Raw genomic sequence first — 16,065 nt, forward strand, 5'->3', positions numbered from 1 at the left:
AGGTGCATCAACTGCCATTTTACTTTGTAAGCAAAGGTACTATGAGGTTTGGGGGGTTTATTTATTCATTTTCAAATTATAGCACAAAACAGTTGTATCTGAGTGAAGGAACAGCAGCACTGGTTGGAGCCCAACACTAATGATTATGTCTCCTCCTACAGATCTGCTAATGCACTTAAAATTTAGAAAAGCAACACTTCAGAACTTTCTGTCATGGACCGTTCTTGAGCAGAAACTGGTGAGTTTGCCACATTAGGAGGTTTCTGATATGCACAGGCGAACAGCTACAAAGAAATCAAAACTCATCTTCATTTGTGACCTGAACTAGAATTAGAATTTAATTCTCTTGAGGTTAACATACTAACCTACCAGTCTCACCAGGGTATTTCTAGACTTTTCTAGCAAGTTAGATGAATATGAATACAGTACTATGACATCTTAGATATAAATTCAAGTTTGTGTTACATTTCCTTCCATTTACAGAAAGACTTTCTAAAAACAAAATAAATATTTTTTTGGTGAATTCCATTTCTTTAGATCTTTCAAGTATTTAGGTATAACGTCATGATTTCAATTTGGGGGACACATGAGAAAGTCAAATATCTTGATACATTTGTGGAAGGGGAGTGAGTAAATCTCAAGAGTTAGATGTGAATATTTTCAAAACTAACTAAACAAGTGAATTATATTATTTGGACAGGTTTGATCAGTTACTTAGAATGACAGCTTAACAGTATTGAATTAGAAATCCAGTTGATTTCCTTCTTAAAGTTATACTGTGATAGAAGTCACCTCCCAAAAATACTTATTCTCTCTTGCCTTCCCATAAGCCCCTACAGCTCCATTCACTTGGTCAGTTATGTCTAACAGAAGAGAATTGGTAAGTCAAACACTTAAATCACTGTAGAATATCCAAAAGGTCCTAAATTTTGTTTCCAGGCTGGAAGCAGCACCTTTCAACATTCTGAACATAAAGCAATGATGTCAAATACCATAAGAAATTGAGAAAGCTAGCAAAGGTGATTGAGGTTGTATAAAGAAAGGGAGAGTTTCTGAATGACCATTTAAAAAAGTTATTTATATTTCCCTTTCATTTTCACTTTTCCTGAATCGCAATAATTTAAGTAAATAATTAAAGAAACATCTAACAGAGTATTATCTAGTAAAGTCACAGGACTGGGAGTCAGGAGATACGAATTCTATTCCCAGCTTTGCCACCAACTTGCTCTCATCTTTATCAAGTCACTCAGTTTCCCCCTTCAGTAAAATCAGGTTCACGTCTATCTTAATTCATTCGTGGTTGCCAAGTGCTTGAGATCCTTGGGTGGAATGGGCTAAAGTAGTAACATCACAAAACACACTTAAAACAAAAAAAAAGTCAGAGAAAAAAGCCTGAAGACAATTGGATCAAAAACAAGGAAGCGACTCTCAAATTACTATTTTACACTGAATGCAAGCATATCACCCACCCTAACAGATGGATTGTGGCTGTCCTCAAAAGGACAGTCTCCCAAATGAAACTTGACTAAGAAACCAAAAAGTAAAAGTAATCCTTGGTGCAAATACAATGGCTATATGATTGCTGTCAGCTAAAAGTCACACCATAGTTTTAAATTTAATTATGTATTTAGTTTAACTAACCAGTCAAGAGCTATCACATCAGAACTGTACAGGTCAACATTTAGTTGCAAATAAGATGACCCCACCTTCACCCTATCATTTCTACTATCAACCCTTCATTTTCGGCTACACACACCATTAACAGTAAAAACCCACCCAGAAAGCTATCAAATTAATTTTCCAATCTAACCAGTAAAAAACAAATATTTCAGCAGGTATTACATTAAAAGTATATATCTAGTGCAGTCACTACATTTTAAACATTTCTCCTTTGAGTGTTTTAAGTAATACCTTTTGACAAAAAAAAATGACAGGAAAAGCGGTATACACAATGTGGACTATATTTGATATACTCTATGCATGCATACTCATTAGATACACACAAGTACACACACTCTACAGTATGTCATATTAACCCTTTCTAATGGTGATTTGGAACTTATCAACCTTCAAAACACAAATTTGTTTCCAACGACCGGGATCATAATCCAGGCCCATGCACTGGCTAGTTATTATCTGAGCTGCAGTAATGGCTGTGCACAGCAAAATGTAATCTTCCCAAATGTCACAGTAAGTTATGAATATCTGAGCAGCTTAATGCACCTTACTAGCCATGAAGTGTGAGAATGTAATCTTATTACTTTTTTATGGTTGTATTTTTTTGAATAATGTAGCCTTTGAACTGATGTATAGTCTTTCCCTGCACTTTAGCATGATTTGGTCTCCTGTGTCATACAGTACATTTTTCAAAACTCTCCAATTCAACGTATTTTAAGTCTTAGACTGAACTTCATAAACATTCTTTATAGCAACCCACCGGGTGGCATAACATTTTCTTTCTATAGGGTGTAGTATAATGTGTAAGCATACAGCAGTGATTTTAAAGCATAGTGTTCTAAGTATTCTAATACATCTTCACAAATTTTACATTATGTCTTTAACATCTGCCAGTTATATTTACTTTCAGAAAAGAAAGTCATAACATCAATAGCTGGAGCTCTTCAGTAAGCACAAGGAATTTCTGCATTTGATACTTTGAGACTAGGAAGAATATATACACTCTTTAATTCCAACCCAACACAAACAGTCAAGCCTTAAGTATGTTTCTCTCTTTCCTAACCTTTCTAGAAATCAGCAGATTAGGAGTAAACTGTGCATATTAAGGTTTCCCTGTGTTAGCAAAACCTAGAAATGGAGAGACAATAAAACAAATTTAAAGATGGGAATGAAATGACTGCTAGGAATTTTCCATCTGATTTAAGATAGAAGGAGGATTCACAAGATATAGGAAGAGCTGCTGGGGCTTGTTTATTTGGTGCAGCTACTGCCCCTAGATATAGAAATTTTCAGACTTAACACGTAATTAGGAGGTTGCTTTGAATATAAAGTAGCTACCAAACTCTGCCCTACTAGAAGATTTAAGGATCTGGAATTATAATTACAGGGCAGCTGTATATGCCACTAATAAAAACATTTAAGAATCTTCAGATAAATGGGGAACTACTTTCCATGCGCGGTGTAGTAAAAGTAACTAAATTAAGTCTGAGACCACAATTAACTTTTGTTTAGGAACAGTCCAAATCCACAGCAGTGAGAAAGCCACAGAGTTGACCATTTTCACGGTTTTGACTCAAATCACCAGGAACTAAGATTTTACTTGCATAGGAACTTTCTTGCTCTTTGAGATAGTAAAATAATCCTGATGTGTAGGTTAATGCACTTGTCTTGCTCACTTTGACACTAGGAAGACTGAAAGATTACCATCGCAAGCAAACTCTCTTTCCTTCTACATAAAAAGTTCACTTTGAAGCCTATGTATTGCTTCATTAATGAATATGTAGAGTACATCCAACAAGCATGCTTGTCCAGTGCACAAAGACATACCCGATACTCACCTCACCATTCCTTTTGAATGGAAATTTTTAAAAGCTATTTAATTTGTGCCAGCAAAACGACACATCCAAGACTATGAACTGCTTGTGTCTTCATAAAGAAAACATGTGTTCTTACCTCACATTAGTTAATATGTTGCAACTAACATGAGGATATTCTATTGAAGAGAAGGCAATTGTAGTTTTAACATGAATTCACAGGTTGAAGTAACATGAGGTAAGAAGACATTTTCTTCCTAGGGAAGATGCAATCTGAATGTGTGGTGAAACTTTGGTACATGCAGATCCAAGTATGTTGGGTTCACTTCAGCCATCAACTTTCAAAATATGACCCTATATAAATATTTGCTCAAGTTTTCTGGGGCAGGGACTATGGACACCTTTGTGTCTGTATAGTGCATAGCACAAGGAATCCCCAATCCTGTCCAGACCCCTAGATGCTACAGAATAAACATGAAAATCAACTCCTACTACCACCACCGCCACCATTCATGCATACATTCACAATGGTCAAGAATATAAGAGGAGCTTGGACAGATGGGTCTGACTTTAGAATGAACACTGCAGATCAAAGAAAGGTGGGGTGGAGGAAGAGGAAAAAGAAAAAAAAAGTACTGATTGTGACAACACCCTTTTCCTAACCCTATCCCACCCCTCAGAGGATTTTTATAAAGATTCCTTCTCACATTTAATAGGATATATATGTTAGCGGAATCTGTCAGTAATGCAGGTATTGGTATGAAAGAATCACATTTTCAGATATTACAAATCAGTGCAGTCATAACAAAAAATACTTATGAGCAAGAAGGGCTTGGGGGTCAAGTCTCACTGAGAATGCCCTGCTGGCAGGCCCCTCGCCCCCAATACACACACACACCCCTCTTCTAATGTGGCAGATCCAGCCAGTGCATTTCCTCTGATGGCAACTGTGTCACAAGTAGAGAGATGATCTCTTAGAGCATTTCTCAAATGGGGATTCCCCATATTCCAGGGGGTCCACTGATCAACTCCTCCCCATCTCTCCCAGTGCTTCCTGCACGCCAGGGAACAGCTGTTCAGCAGCATGCAGGAGGCATTGGGAGGGAGGGGGAGGTGCAGGGATGGGGCGGAATGAGACAGGGAAGGGGCGGGGCCTTGGGGGGGGAAGGAGTGGAGTGAGGCCAGGGCCTGGGGCTGAGTAGGGGTCAGCAAAAAAATTTAAATCAAAATGGGGGTCCTCAGGTTGCTAAATCTGGAGAATCGCTATCTTGGAGTACATATCTACACTTTGAGCAGAAGCCTTAATTCTCAGCTCAGAGTGTCATACCAGCACTAGTTTGATGGAGCTAGTATGCTAAAAATACAGTGTATACTCCTGAGATTCTGTGCCAAAAAATAAATTCTGCACACAATATTTTAAAATTCTGCAAATTATATTTGTCAAATAAATGTGGAGGCTCCAGCATGGCACTGGGGAGGCCACTGGCTGCAGGCTGCACACAGGTGGGAGATCACTGTGCAGCTCCCCCCATGGGAGACAGCGGTGAGGCTGCACCCAACCCTGACACAGCGCAAGGACCAGACCTGCCCCAGAAACACCCCAGAGCCCTGCCAGGCTCAGCAAGGCAGGACCCAACTGTGGAGGGGCTTAATGTGAGTGGATCCAGATGTGGGTTGAGAGGGTCCTGTGTGGGCCAATCTGAGTGCGGGCAGCTCGAGGGGGATCCGGATGCGGGGGGCCGGGGAGGAGATCTGGATGCACAGGGATTTGTTACGGGGTTCTGGGTGCAACGGCAATGGGACTCTGCAGGGGGATCCAGGTGAAGGTAGTTGGGGCTCAGCAGGAGGAATGTCTGCGGGGAACAGAGCTTGGCAGGGGTTCTGGGTGTGGGGTCTAGATGCTGGGGAGTGAGGCTCAGTCAGATAGGGATCCAGGTGCATCTAGCTGGGACTTGGTATGGATCTGGGTAGTTTGTTGGGGTGGTGCAGGGGGAGTGGGGCTCAGTGTGGGGGTTCTGAGTGCAGGGGGATGAGGCTCAGCAGGAGGGTCTGGGTATGACGGGGTCTGGATACATGGGGGTTGGGCAGATGGAGGAGCAGCTCCCTGTACAGTGATCCCTCCCACAGCAGCTAAGGAGCGCTGGGTGCAGGAAGCACGGGGGGGGGGGGGGGGGGATTTTTTGCAGAGCTTCCCATAGCCAGCAGAGCAATCTGGGGAAGGGGGGGGGGGGTCTTACACAGCTCCGGATGCCATGCAGGGGAAGAGGAAGTCCTGTCCTCCCCAGCCCAGCCAGGACTAGCAGCAGAGCCTGGCACAGGTAGGAGCCACCACCCAGGTCTTCCCCAGTCCTGCCTCCTTCCCCACAGTGGTTTACCTCTCTACTGGCTGCCCTGGGTACCCGAAACATACTGTGGGGGTGGGGCGTGGGGGAGTCACATGACCATTCTTGTGGCTTCCTTTTGCTTCCCCATCAGAAAGCCATTTTTCTGCAGGGAAGCAAAGAAATCTGTAGGGGACATAAATTCTGCATATGTACAGTGGTGCAGAGTTCCCCCAGGAGTAAGTGTAGCAACATACATCCTGAATATTGCCTGTCCAAGCCGCTAGGTATGTACTCAGGCAGCTAGACAGTGCTGCAACTTGCACCTTCCCAGCTGCACTATCTTTAGTGCACTAGCTGGATCAAAACATCTTCTCATTCTGGGTGCCTCAATTGAGTTAAGCTAGCTCAACTGACAATTTAACAATTTTAAAAAAGCATCCTTTTTGCCCATGTAAAAACAGGACCCTAGAGATAAGAATCCTCCTCAAACTGGTGATATGACCTATACCAAGAGAAGAGAATTAAGAAGTAACATCCTACCCCTGTTGGTTCCAGCTCTCTATCCAGGTATCAGTTGTGCCTCATCCACTCGGATCAGGTTAGTTTGTGTTTTAGCAGTGCTTGCACGATTTTTACATGTTGCACATTTTAAAACAGTCCACTACCATGTTTTAAAGCAAAGAGGAACTGACTTTACAGCAAGTTAAAAACAACTTAAAATCTTTTGGTTTTATATTGACTTATTTTAATATTTGGTTTAGTACTTGGATCTGCATTTACTTATGTATTTATAAATCACAAAGAACGCTCTTCTAGAAAGGGACAATTGAGGCCTTTTATCATCGGGCACAACTCCCACTGAAATTTAATTGGTTCCCAAGGCTAAATCTGACCCAATGAAAAAATTTTTTAAAAATTAAAGTAACTATACATGTTGTTATGTTATCAGTTTGGTATCTTAACAGCATCATTTTACAAGTTTTATTAGTTCAAAGCAAAAGATTATAGCAAAGCCCTTATGAAAATAGCACATGAACAAACTAACACAGAGTTCAAACTCAGAATACTAAATCATTCCACATCTTTTGATGAATTTAGCTAGGGTGACCAGACATCCTGATAAAATCGGGTCTGTCCCAATTTTGAGGCGTTTGTCCCGCGTCCCGACCAGAGTACAGTCAGGATGCTATTTGTCCCGATATTTTGTTTCCTGGTCTTCAGCGGAGAGTCTTTCAGTCATGGACAGTCTTCGGCAGCAGGTGCTTCTGTCTTTGGCGGCAGGGTTTATTACCCGCCGCCGAAATGCCACCAAAGACCATCTGCAACTGAAGGGCTCTCTGCCGAATTGCCGCCGAACTCCCGGACAGGTGAGTGTTTTAAAAAAAAAAAAAAAAAAAAAAGTCCCCCGTGGCAGTCCCAATATTTTCTCCTTAACATCTGGTCACCCTAAATTTAGCATTTGTGAAAGGTGCCAGCTTGACAGCATGGAAAATGAAAATTTCTGTTTCAGTTCTGGCAATCACTTAATTCAAAGTTAAAAAATATAAATCTATTGTAGACAAACTCTGTGGGGTAAAAGTATGGCCACGGATTACTCCCAAGTATTAGGAGAGTTTAGTCCCTCTCCCACAATATTTTGGGCCACAACAACAAGCAAAAATTGCCCAGAATGCACTGTACTAGATAGCAATGTCAGGAGCCGTCAAATATCTAGGTACTATACACAAAAAACCAACAACTCCAGTGTGCATGCACAGCACAACTGCATGTCAGATTATACAGGCGCAGCACTGACATCTTAGATTCACTCCAGGATTCAACTAGGATGATTCCATCAATTGATTTTATGCAACATAGACAAAGCCTTTTTCCCCATTCAATTATTTCCCTCTGTCATGACTGCACTGCTGTCATCCTCACATCTGAAACTAGGAAAATGAATGAAACTACCAATTGATTTCTCATAAACCAAACAACTTCTGGTCACTGCTAACAGACTGCGCTCAGAAACAGTGACCCATGAATAGACATGCTATCCTAGTTTTAAAAAGTTGTATAACATTTTATGTCATGTCTAAATCTAGATAAAATGTATGCCCTTTTTCCTCCAAAACCTTTTGCAGTTTCTGTATTAATAGCCTTAAATGCAGCCTTTATTTTAAAAATGAATTTATTTCAGCACATTTTAATCTGAGACACCGTTTAAATATATACAAGTAAGATATGACTCCAGGTTATGGTCTAATAATATGCAAATTTGTGCCTCCATACAGGAGATGAAATTTCGTAAATCCATTACATCAGATTCATATATGTGCATTGAAAGCCACTAAATCATTTAAACCATGATACAGAGAGCCTTTTTAAATTTGCATTTATCTACAGTAAATACTGCCATGTTCTTTAATAGCTTGCTAGTGCAATCTTGGAAAACTAGTGATTTATGGTTGTGACATATTTTAAAAATCAGAAATCCGTCATTGTATGACAGCCAGTAGAAAGTCAGTTTAAGTTACATTACTCTGAATTTAAACTCACTAGGATGTGAAAAGCACTATGCCATGTTACTATTTTAGTTACCCTGCTATTTACCTCCCTAGTTTACAGAATTGTATTATCTGTAATATCTCTAAGTTTTACACAATATTTTCATTTCAATTTTTATTATTATTATATATAGATTATTTCAAGGTCTAGGCACCTTGATGTTTTATTAAAACCACTTAATCCCACAAAGACAAATCCAGAAACAAACTCACCAGCTAACCAATATAAAACAGCCATATCCTTAGAACAGAAGATTGAGGCGTGGTCTACCCTTAAAAGTTAGGTTGACATAGCTATGTTGGTCAGGAGTCTCAAAAATCCACACCCCTGTCCAACACAGCTATGTTGACAGAAGAATGCTTCCATCTACATAGCTACCATCATTCAAGGACGTGGTTATCCTACACAAGTGATTCTCAAATGTTTTTTTTCGTGGACCACTTAAATTGCTGAGGGTCTCGGTGGACCACTTAATGATCTTTCCAAATGTTGTTTGTACCGTTAGCTAACTATTGTAAAGTGCTTTGGATAAAAGCGCTATATAAAACACACACACTTAATAATAAAAACTTTTTTTGTTCTACAAATAAAAGAAAACTCATATTATAATATCAGCAGTCTTACCTTTCTAATGCGATGGATGCGCCCTCTCTCCCCTGCCACAACTGCCCCATAGGGCTCTCCTGTGGGATCCAAATCGAAGCCTCCAGCAGTGTGCAAAGGTGTCAGCAGCCCAGAATCCCCATGAGCCCAGGTTCTAGATTTGCAGGTTGTTAAACTCAGTGCCCCACGTACCAATCCTCAGAAGACTGCCTCTCCTTCCCCCTTGGTTTTTCACCCCCCAAAACAGCTAAAAGGATGGTTTTTGCAACATGCTACAAAAATAAGTGCACAATCTGCAGTTTCTTTAGTTTCCCCAAACAAAGCATAGCCCCACCCTAGCATGCATTTCACTAACCTAGGGGTTGGCAATCTGCAGCTCCAAAGCTACATGCGGCTCTTTAGCTGCCCCTGGCAATAAGTTAACATAAGGTGAGTTAACACCAACTTTTGCATGTTTCTTCCCCCCCCCCCCCAAGTGGCCCATCTTTATGCTATCAGAATGTGTGCATACAAACATGAACAAAATGAATGAATATTAGAGCTGGAGACTATTTAGCTAGAGAATCAACGTAATATGAGGAAGACACTTTTTTTTTTTTTAAAGGACAGATTTATAAAGTTTAAAAAAAAAATTTTTAATCTTTCCTCTGCAAAACTTAGTAAATATTTTTCTAAGAATTGTCTTATGAAGTTGTACCCTTAGAACTAAAATTCTTCTAGCTATGGAGTAGCTATAAATGATTCCATAATTTTTATACATACAAACACTGACAACACTGTAACTAATATTGAATTATATGTATGCACACATCTGTCCATATAGATAGATGTACTCATACATAGCATATTAATATGTCACATTTGGCTGTGAATTCCAATTTTAGGCTAAGACAACTCATAATATGTTTTTATTTAAGGTAAACATATTCCTACAAGGTCTCTCAGTGCATCTTGCCTCTATGTCTGTCTTCTAGATCGTAAGCTCTTTGGGACGTAGTATTATGGATTTCTGTGTATTGTACAGCACCAATTACATTATCCACGCTTAAAAAGTAAATAAGTAAAAAATAGTAACTGTAAAGCCGCTCCTCTTCTAATACATTGCTAATGAGAACTTCAGTAATCCATTTCTCCACTGTGACTCCCTGTCCTTCATTTTCATCCCATCAAAACAGTTAAATCTTAATTTTACTTAAGCTTAAAAAGTTAGATCTTGAAATAATGTTGCCACTGGTTTCTTTTGATGAGTTGCCAGATTTTTTTATCTCTGTTCATGATCCTACACCCCTCTCTGTAAAGCCAAAACAGCACTGACTAGAGACTAGTTTAGGTAGATGTAGTTTAGATTTTCTCAAGCAGCTCTACCAATGGAGTTGTAATTCCTGTACTGAGTCTCTCTACAAGGGAGGGGCATTTCTCAGTTGTGCCACATTGTGTGGTAGTTACCGCATCTGCTCTAACCCCGCAGACAGAGACCAACACCTACAAAATCTCCACCAAGCATTCTCAAAACTACAATACCCGCACGAGGAAATAAGGAAACAGATCAGCAGAGCCAGACGTGTACCCAGAAGCCTTCTACTGCTAGACAAACCCAAGAAAGAAACCAACAGGACTCCACTGGCCATCACATACAGTCCCCAGCTAAAACCTCTCCAACGCATCATCAGGGATCTACAACCCATCCTGGACAATGATCCCACACTTTCACAGGCCTTGGGTGGCAGGCCAGTCCTCGCCCACAGACAACCTGCCAACCTGAAGCATATTCTCACCAGCAACTGCACACCGCACCATAGTAACTCTAGCTCAGGAACCAATCCATGCAACAAACCTCGATGCTAACTCTGCCCACATATCTACACCAGCGACACCATCACAGGACCTAATCAGATCAGCCACACCATCACCGGTTCATTCACTTGCATGTCCACCAATGTAATATACGCCATCATATGCCAGCAATGCTCCTCTGCTATGTACAGCGGCGAAACTGGACAGTCTCTACAGAAAAGGATAAATGGACACAAATCAGATATTAGGAATGGCAATATACAAAAACCTGTAGGAGAACACTTCAAGATCTGCTATGGTATGGCCAGGGAGATTGAAGTGGCCATTCTGCAGCAAAAAAACTTCAGGACCAGACTTCAAAGAGAAACTGCTGAGCTTCAGTTCATCTGCAAATTTGACACCATCAGCTCAGGATTAAACAAAGACTGTGAATGGCTTGCCAACTACAAAACCAGTTTCTCCTCCCTTGGTTTTCACACCTCGGCTGCTAGAAGAGGGCCTCATCCTCCCTGATTGAACTAACCTCGTTATCTCTAGCCTGCTTCTTGCTTGCATATATATACATATATATACACACACACACACACACATATATATATATACACATACACACACACCTCTGCCCCTGGAGATTTCCACTACATGCATCCAACGAAGTGGGTATTTACCCACGAAAGTTCATGCTCCAAAACGTCTGTTAGTCTATAAGGTGCCACAGGACTCTTTGCTGCTTTTACAGATCCAGACTAACACGGCTACCCCTCTGATACTTGACAATATGTAATATGCACTGATGGGGATTATAAGGAAACCAAACTCACTTATAAACTGATCCGGTCTCAGAATACAAAAATTCCTGAATCACATAATGTACATTATGAAAAATGCAATTTTACTCTATTCTTGTGCCAACAACAGACAAGAGAGCTATTCTTCAGTCTGCCCCCTTATGTCCAACTAAAATCTTTCTATCAGATTCTTTAAAATCAGGAAACCAACAACTGTTAGACTAGAGGGGTTTGAAATAAAAGCCTGACATAAGCAAACAATTAGCTAGCAAAATGGTCATTTTCTGTATCTGTAATTACCACTAAAGTAGACTTCTGGGCTTCTAACAGAAGTACAATGAAGAACAAGACAGCAGAGATCAGGTTAATTAACTGATCTGAACAGACTGCAGATCTCCGCAGCCAAAAGCAGCATCTGCTGAGGCTTGACCATTTTTTGAAGCTTTATGCAACTTAATCAGCAGGTTTAATTCCAAAACTCAGACACAAACCCAGATAATCCTGGAAATAATGTGTTTCCCAATACTGCAAGCTATTTTATTTTATTTATCTATATTTGCAAAGAAAAAGCTTGTTCTGGAATGACAACCAGCACTAGAATTTAGAAGGCTGTTCTAACATTACTCACTTGCTTTCTCTCTAGAATCAAAATGAAACATAGTCCCCTGGATGAAGCTACAATAGATACCCTGAAGAAGGCTGTAGCCAAACATAAAATGGTAATATGCAAGGTGGTGTTTCTTAGAATATGCTTTTCTTCTGAAAAGTGAGATTAACAGATGACGATGAATCTTTCTCCTCATCCACCCTTTCACTGAAATATCTGGCCCTAAAAAAGCCTGCTAGAATTGAACACTAAGAAGGTATCATCTTAAAAGGGAGAGGATAATGCCACCAAAACAAAAAGAAGAGAGGACCATCTCCTTAGTAATAAATTTAGACTCTGATGTCATTCTTTGATTTAGATAGGAAGTTCTTTTTAAAATTTTGTGCAGAAGTTGCATGCCTACAAAATGTCTTTCATTTCTCTGGGCATTCAGGCAACTTTACATTTAATCCATCCTGGTGAAATTCTACACTTTTATTTACAGATAGCACAAGGAATGTCAATTTCAAAGAAGAAAAATCACTCCATCTTATATCATCTATTACAAGCAAGACATCAGGACTCAAAGTGTAGCTGCATTGTGAAAAATAGCTAAAAATGGCAGTGGGTTTTGATATTTATCATATTAATGTATCAACTCAGAGCAAATATGCTTAGTTTACAAGTAAAGCAATGTTTCATTCAACTGCCCATCCCAAAAATTCAACCAGTGATATAACAGCCACACTAGGTTCTTTCCTTTTCCAAGCCAAATTCGGAACTGAGTGTATTATCATCTTTGCAAATCCCTAATGCTTTCAAATTAGGCTCTTGGCAACATCATTATCTTCAACTGGTTTCCACATAGGTAACTGCTTGCTTACGACCCTTTGACCGCACTCCTGCCCCTGTTCTTTTATTAGTTGTCCCCCGCAATTAGTGGGTTTCTGAGGTCCTGTAGATCCTCCCCTTAGGCTGAGGGGAGGACCCGTTAGCATGGGGCGGGCTTCTGCCCACCCCGCTTCCCGGAAACCCAATAGATACAAGGGGAACAGACTGAGTAAGATGCCACTGATGCTAGCCTCAGTAGAGCAACATTTTAAGGGAAGAGTTGAAGAAAAATCTGGAATTACGAACACTAAAATGAGGTATGACAAAGTGGTCTAATGCTGAGAATGACACAAATAGTGTCATTATTAGATCATTGCATATAGTGGAGTATCTTGAGGTTCATAAATATTAGTTTCTAAAGAAAAACAGTACAAAAAACATTTTTTATTTTAGACCTGGTCTACTGGTATGGCTGTTTTGGTTAGATGTGTGATTTGTTTTTACTGAAAAAATTATATTGGTACAATTAGAGTGGTTATACCAGTATAGCTCATTACCATTCCCATACAGAAAGAAGCCATACCAATATCAACACTGTTATACCAATATATTTACATCCACACTAGGGTGATTAAAGTGGTACAATTTGTGCGTGTAGACAAGGCCTTACTTGATTTATTATTATTTTACCAATTAAGATCCAAAAATCTAGATGCATTATATTTTGCAAATTTCTGTAAAAGGCACGTACAAAAAGAGCTGAATTAATGACTGATTTTTCAGTTCACTGGCAGCATAAAAAAATCTGATTTGGGCTGAACATTCCAAAGTTTGTGAAAAATGTAAGCATATTAAAAAAAATCTGTTTAAGGTATTTTTAAAGAGCTAGCTTCATAGAACAGGAAGAGGGATGGTTGTGGCAGCAGCACCACCTCCCTTATAGCCATTAGCCCAGTGCTTATGGCATACACCTGGGACATAAGAGACCCAGCTTCCATTTCCCCCACTACCTGATGTGGGCACAGGATTTGAACTTGGGTCTCCCTCATTGCAGGAAAGCATCTTAATCCACTGGACTATGGAATATTCTGGTGTGGGTCTCAATCTCTGTTGAAGCTACTGAATTGTGTATAAATATTTTAATAGTCATTGGAGCAGGAACTGGAATGTGTATGAACCACATCTCACTCTCTGTGACCAAATGATTATTCATTGTCATTCATACTCAGATTCCAAGGCCAGAAGGGACCATTGTGCTCATCTACTCTGACCATCTGTGCAACACAGGTTGTAGAACTTCCCTCAAAATAATTCCTAAATTAACAGAACGTAAACGGAAGAGACTGATACCCACAGCAGAATATTCCAGTCTAGTGAACAGGGCACTCTTCTGCAATGCAGGAGACTCAAGTTCAAATCCCATCTCTAAATGGGAGATGGCAGAGGGGGAATTGAACCAGGTCTACCACATTCCAGTGCTCTAACCACTCGGCTAAAGATTACAAGAAGGGTGGCAGCGGCACCACCTCTTCCTCCCTCCATTTTGTGAATGGTGCCTAAGTTGCGAAAAAGCATTTTGGTTTAAACTATTTGGTGAATTTGCATCAAATTTGCAAATAGTTTTGGGTCAACTAAAGCTGCATTTATGGCGAATAAACTACTAATCAGAAAAATTTCATCCTGCTCTTTGGACAAATCCTGTAGTTTATTCACATTCTTTCACATTGCAAAATAACCCAACTTTAAAAAAAGCACTCTGCCCTCCCCAAGAAAAGAGTGTCATTTTTCCAAGCCCCCAAATCTTGGGGAAAACAGATGCCTTAACTTTCAAGTTGTATTTTACCTTGCTAAATGATGAATTTTAGGATTATTTATCAACTTTGTTCCTTCATTTCACTATCCTGTTCATGTAGTTAAAAAGCCTGCCATTTCTACAAGATATTTAGTTAGTTCAATCCTAACTTAGGTGGGATAAGCTACATGGAAAGAAAAGGGACAGGAAGAGGGCCAAGGGGGTAAGGACAGGGGAGGAGAGAATAAGGGCAGGTGTGGAGTAACATAACGTGACAAGACTAAGGGAGGAGGGGGTTGGCACAAAACAGCCAATCAGCACAGAGCAGAGAAAGTCCAGTAAAAACTGTAGAAAATTTACTGAATAATGGTCATGGAAACAATTTCAGACTGTCCCGTAAAAAACACTTAAATATTGCTCCCACTTAGAACATCTCAAGTTGCATCTATATAGCCTCATGTCTACCAACAGTGCACACTCCAAACAGTCAGAAAATATTCTCACCCAGGCTTCAGGTTTTAAACCAGAGATTGGTAACCTTTGACACGCGGCCCGCCAGGGTAAGCACCCTGGTGGGCCAGGCCGGTTTGTTTACCGGCCACGTCCGCAGGTTTGGCTGATCGCGGATCCCATTGGCCGCCGTTCACCGCTCCAAGCCAATGGGGGCGGCGGGAAGCGGCGGCCAGCACATCCCTCGGCCCGCACTGCTTCCTGCCACCCCCATTGGCCTGGAGCGGTGAACCACGGCCAGTGGGAGCCGCGATTGGCTTAACCTGCGGACACGGCAGGTAGACAAACCAGCCCGGCCCACTAGGGTGCTTATCCTAGCGGCCTGCAGGTTGCTGATCCCTGTTTTAAACAGTCTTCACAGGCAGGCTACTTTTTTGTAAGAAGACAGTAATTCATTACAAAGGTTAACAGTTTTGAAACTAATAGTTGAGTTTTCCTAGAATATTAATTTGCTGTTTCTAGGAAGGAGAAAAAAAAACTTGCTTCACAAGAAGCCTAATGGAGGGAATGTTTTCTTCATAAACCCAGTTTAGTATTACTGTTCAACTTATGTTATTAGTATTAAGTGGTTACAGTAGAACCTCAGAATTATGCACACCAGAATTACAAACTGCCCAGTCAACCACACACCACATTTGGAACTCGAAATAGTATTCTGGCTAGTCACAAAACACTGGACATTAAACATGAGCATTGCTTTAGTTAATAAATATTTATTGTTTCTTTCACTAACCCACCTTCTGTAGAGCTTGTTAATTTGTTCACAGAGAACCAGGGTAGACTTGATTTAAATCAAATT

The 16,065-nt window shown here is 40.4% G+C and overlaps 1 protein-coding gene across 5 annotated transcripts in view; it reads right to left on the reverse strand.

Moving 5' to 3' along the window:
• The window catches only part of LRBA (LPS responsive beige-like anchor protein), a 565,586-nt gene that overhangs the window by 505,113 nt on the left and 44,408 nt on the right, over positions 1–16,065 (reverse strand). The gene's annotated exons all lie outside the window — the stretch shown is intronic.

The sequence above is a fragment of the Mauremys reevesii genome, linkage group 5 (genome assembly GCF_016161935.1).
Source record: "Mauremys reevesii isolate NIE-2019 linkage group 5, ASM1616193v1, whole genome shotgun sequence".
In the NCBI taxonomy this organism is placed as follows: domain Eukaryota; kingdom Metazoa; phylum Chordata; order Testudines; family Geoemydidae; genus Mauremys; species Mauremys reevesii.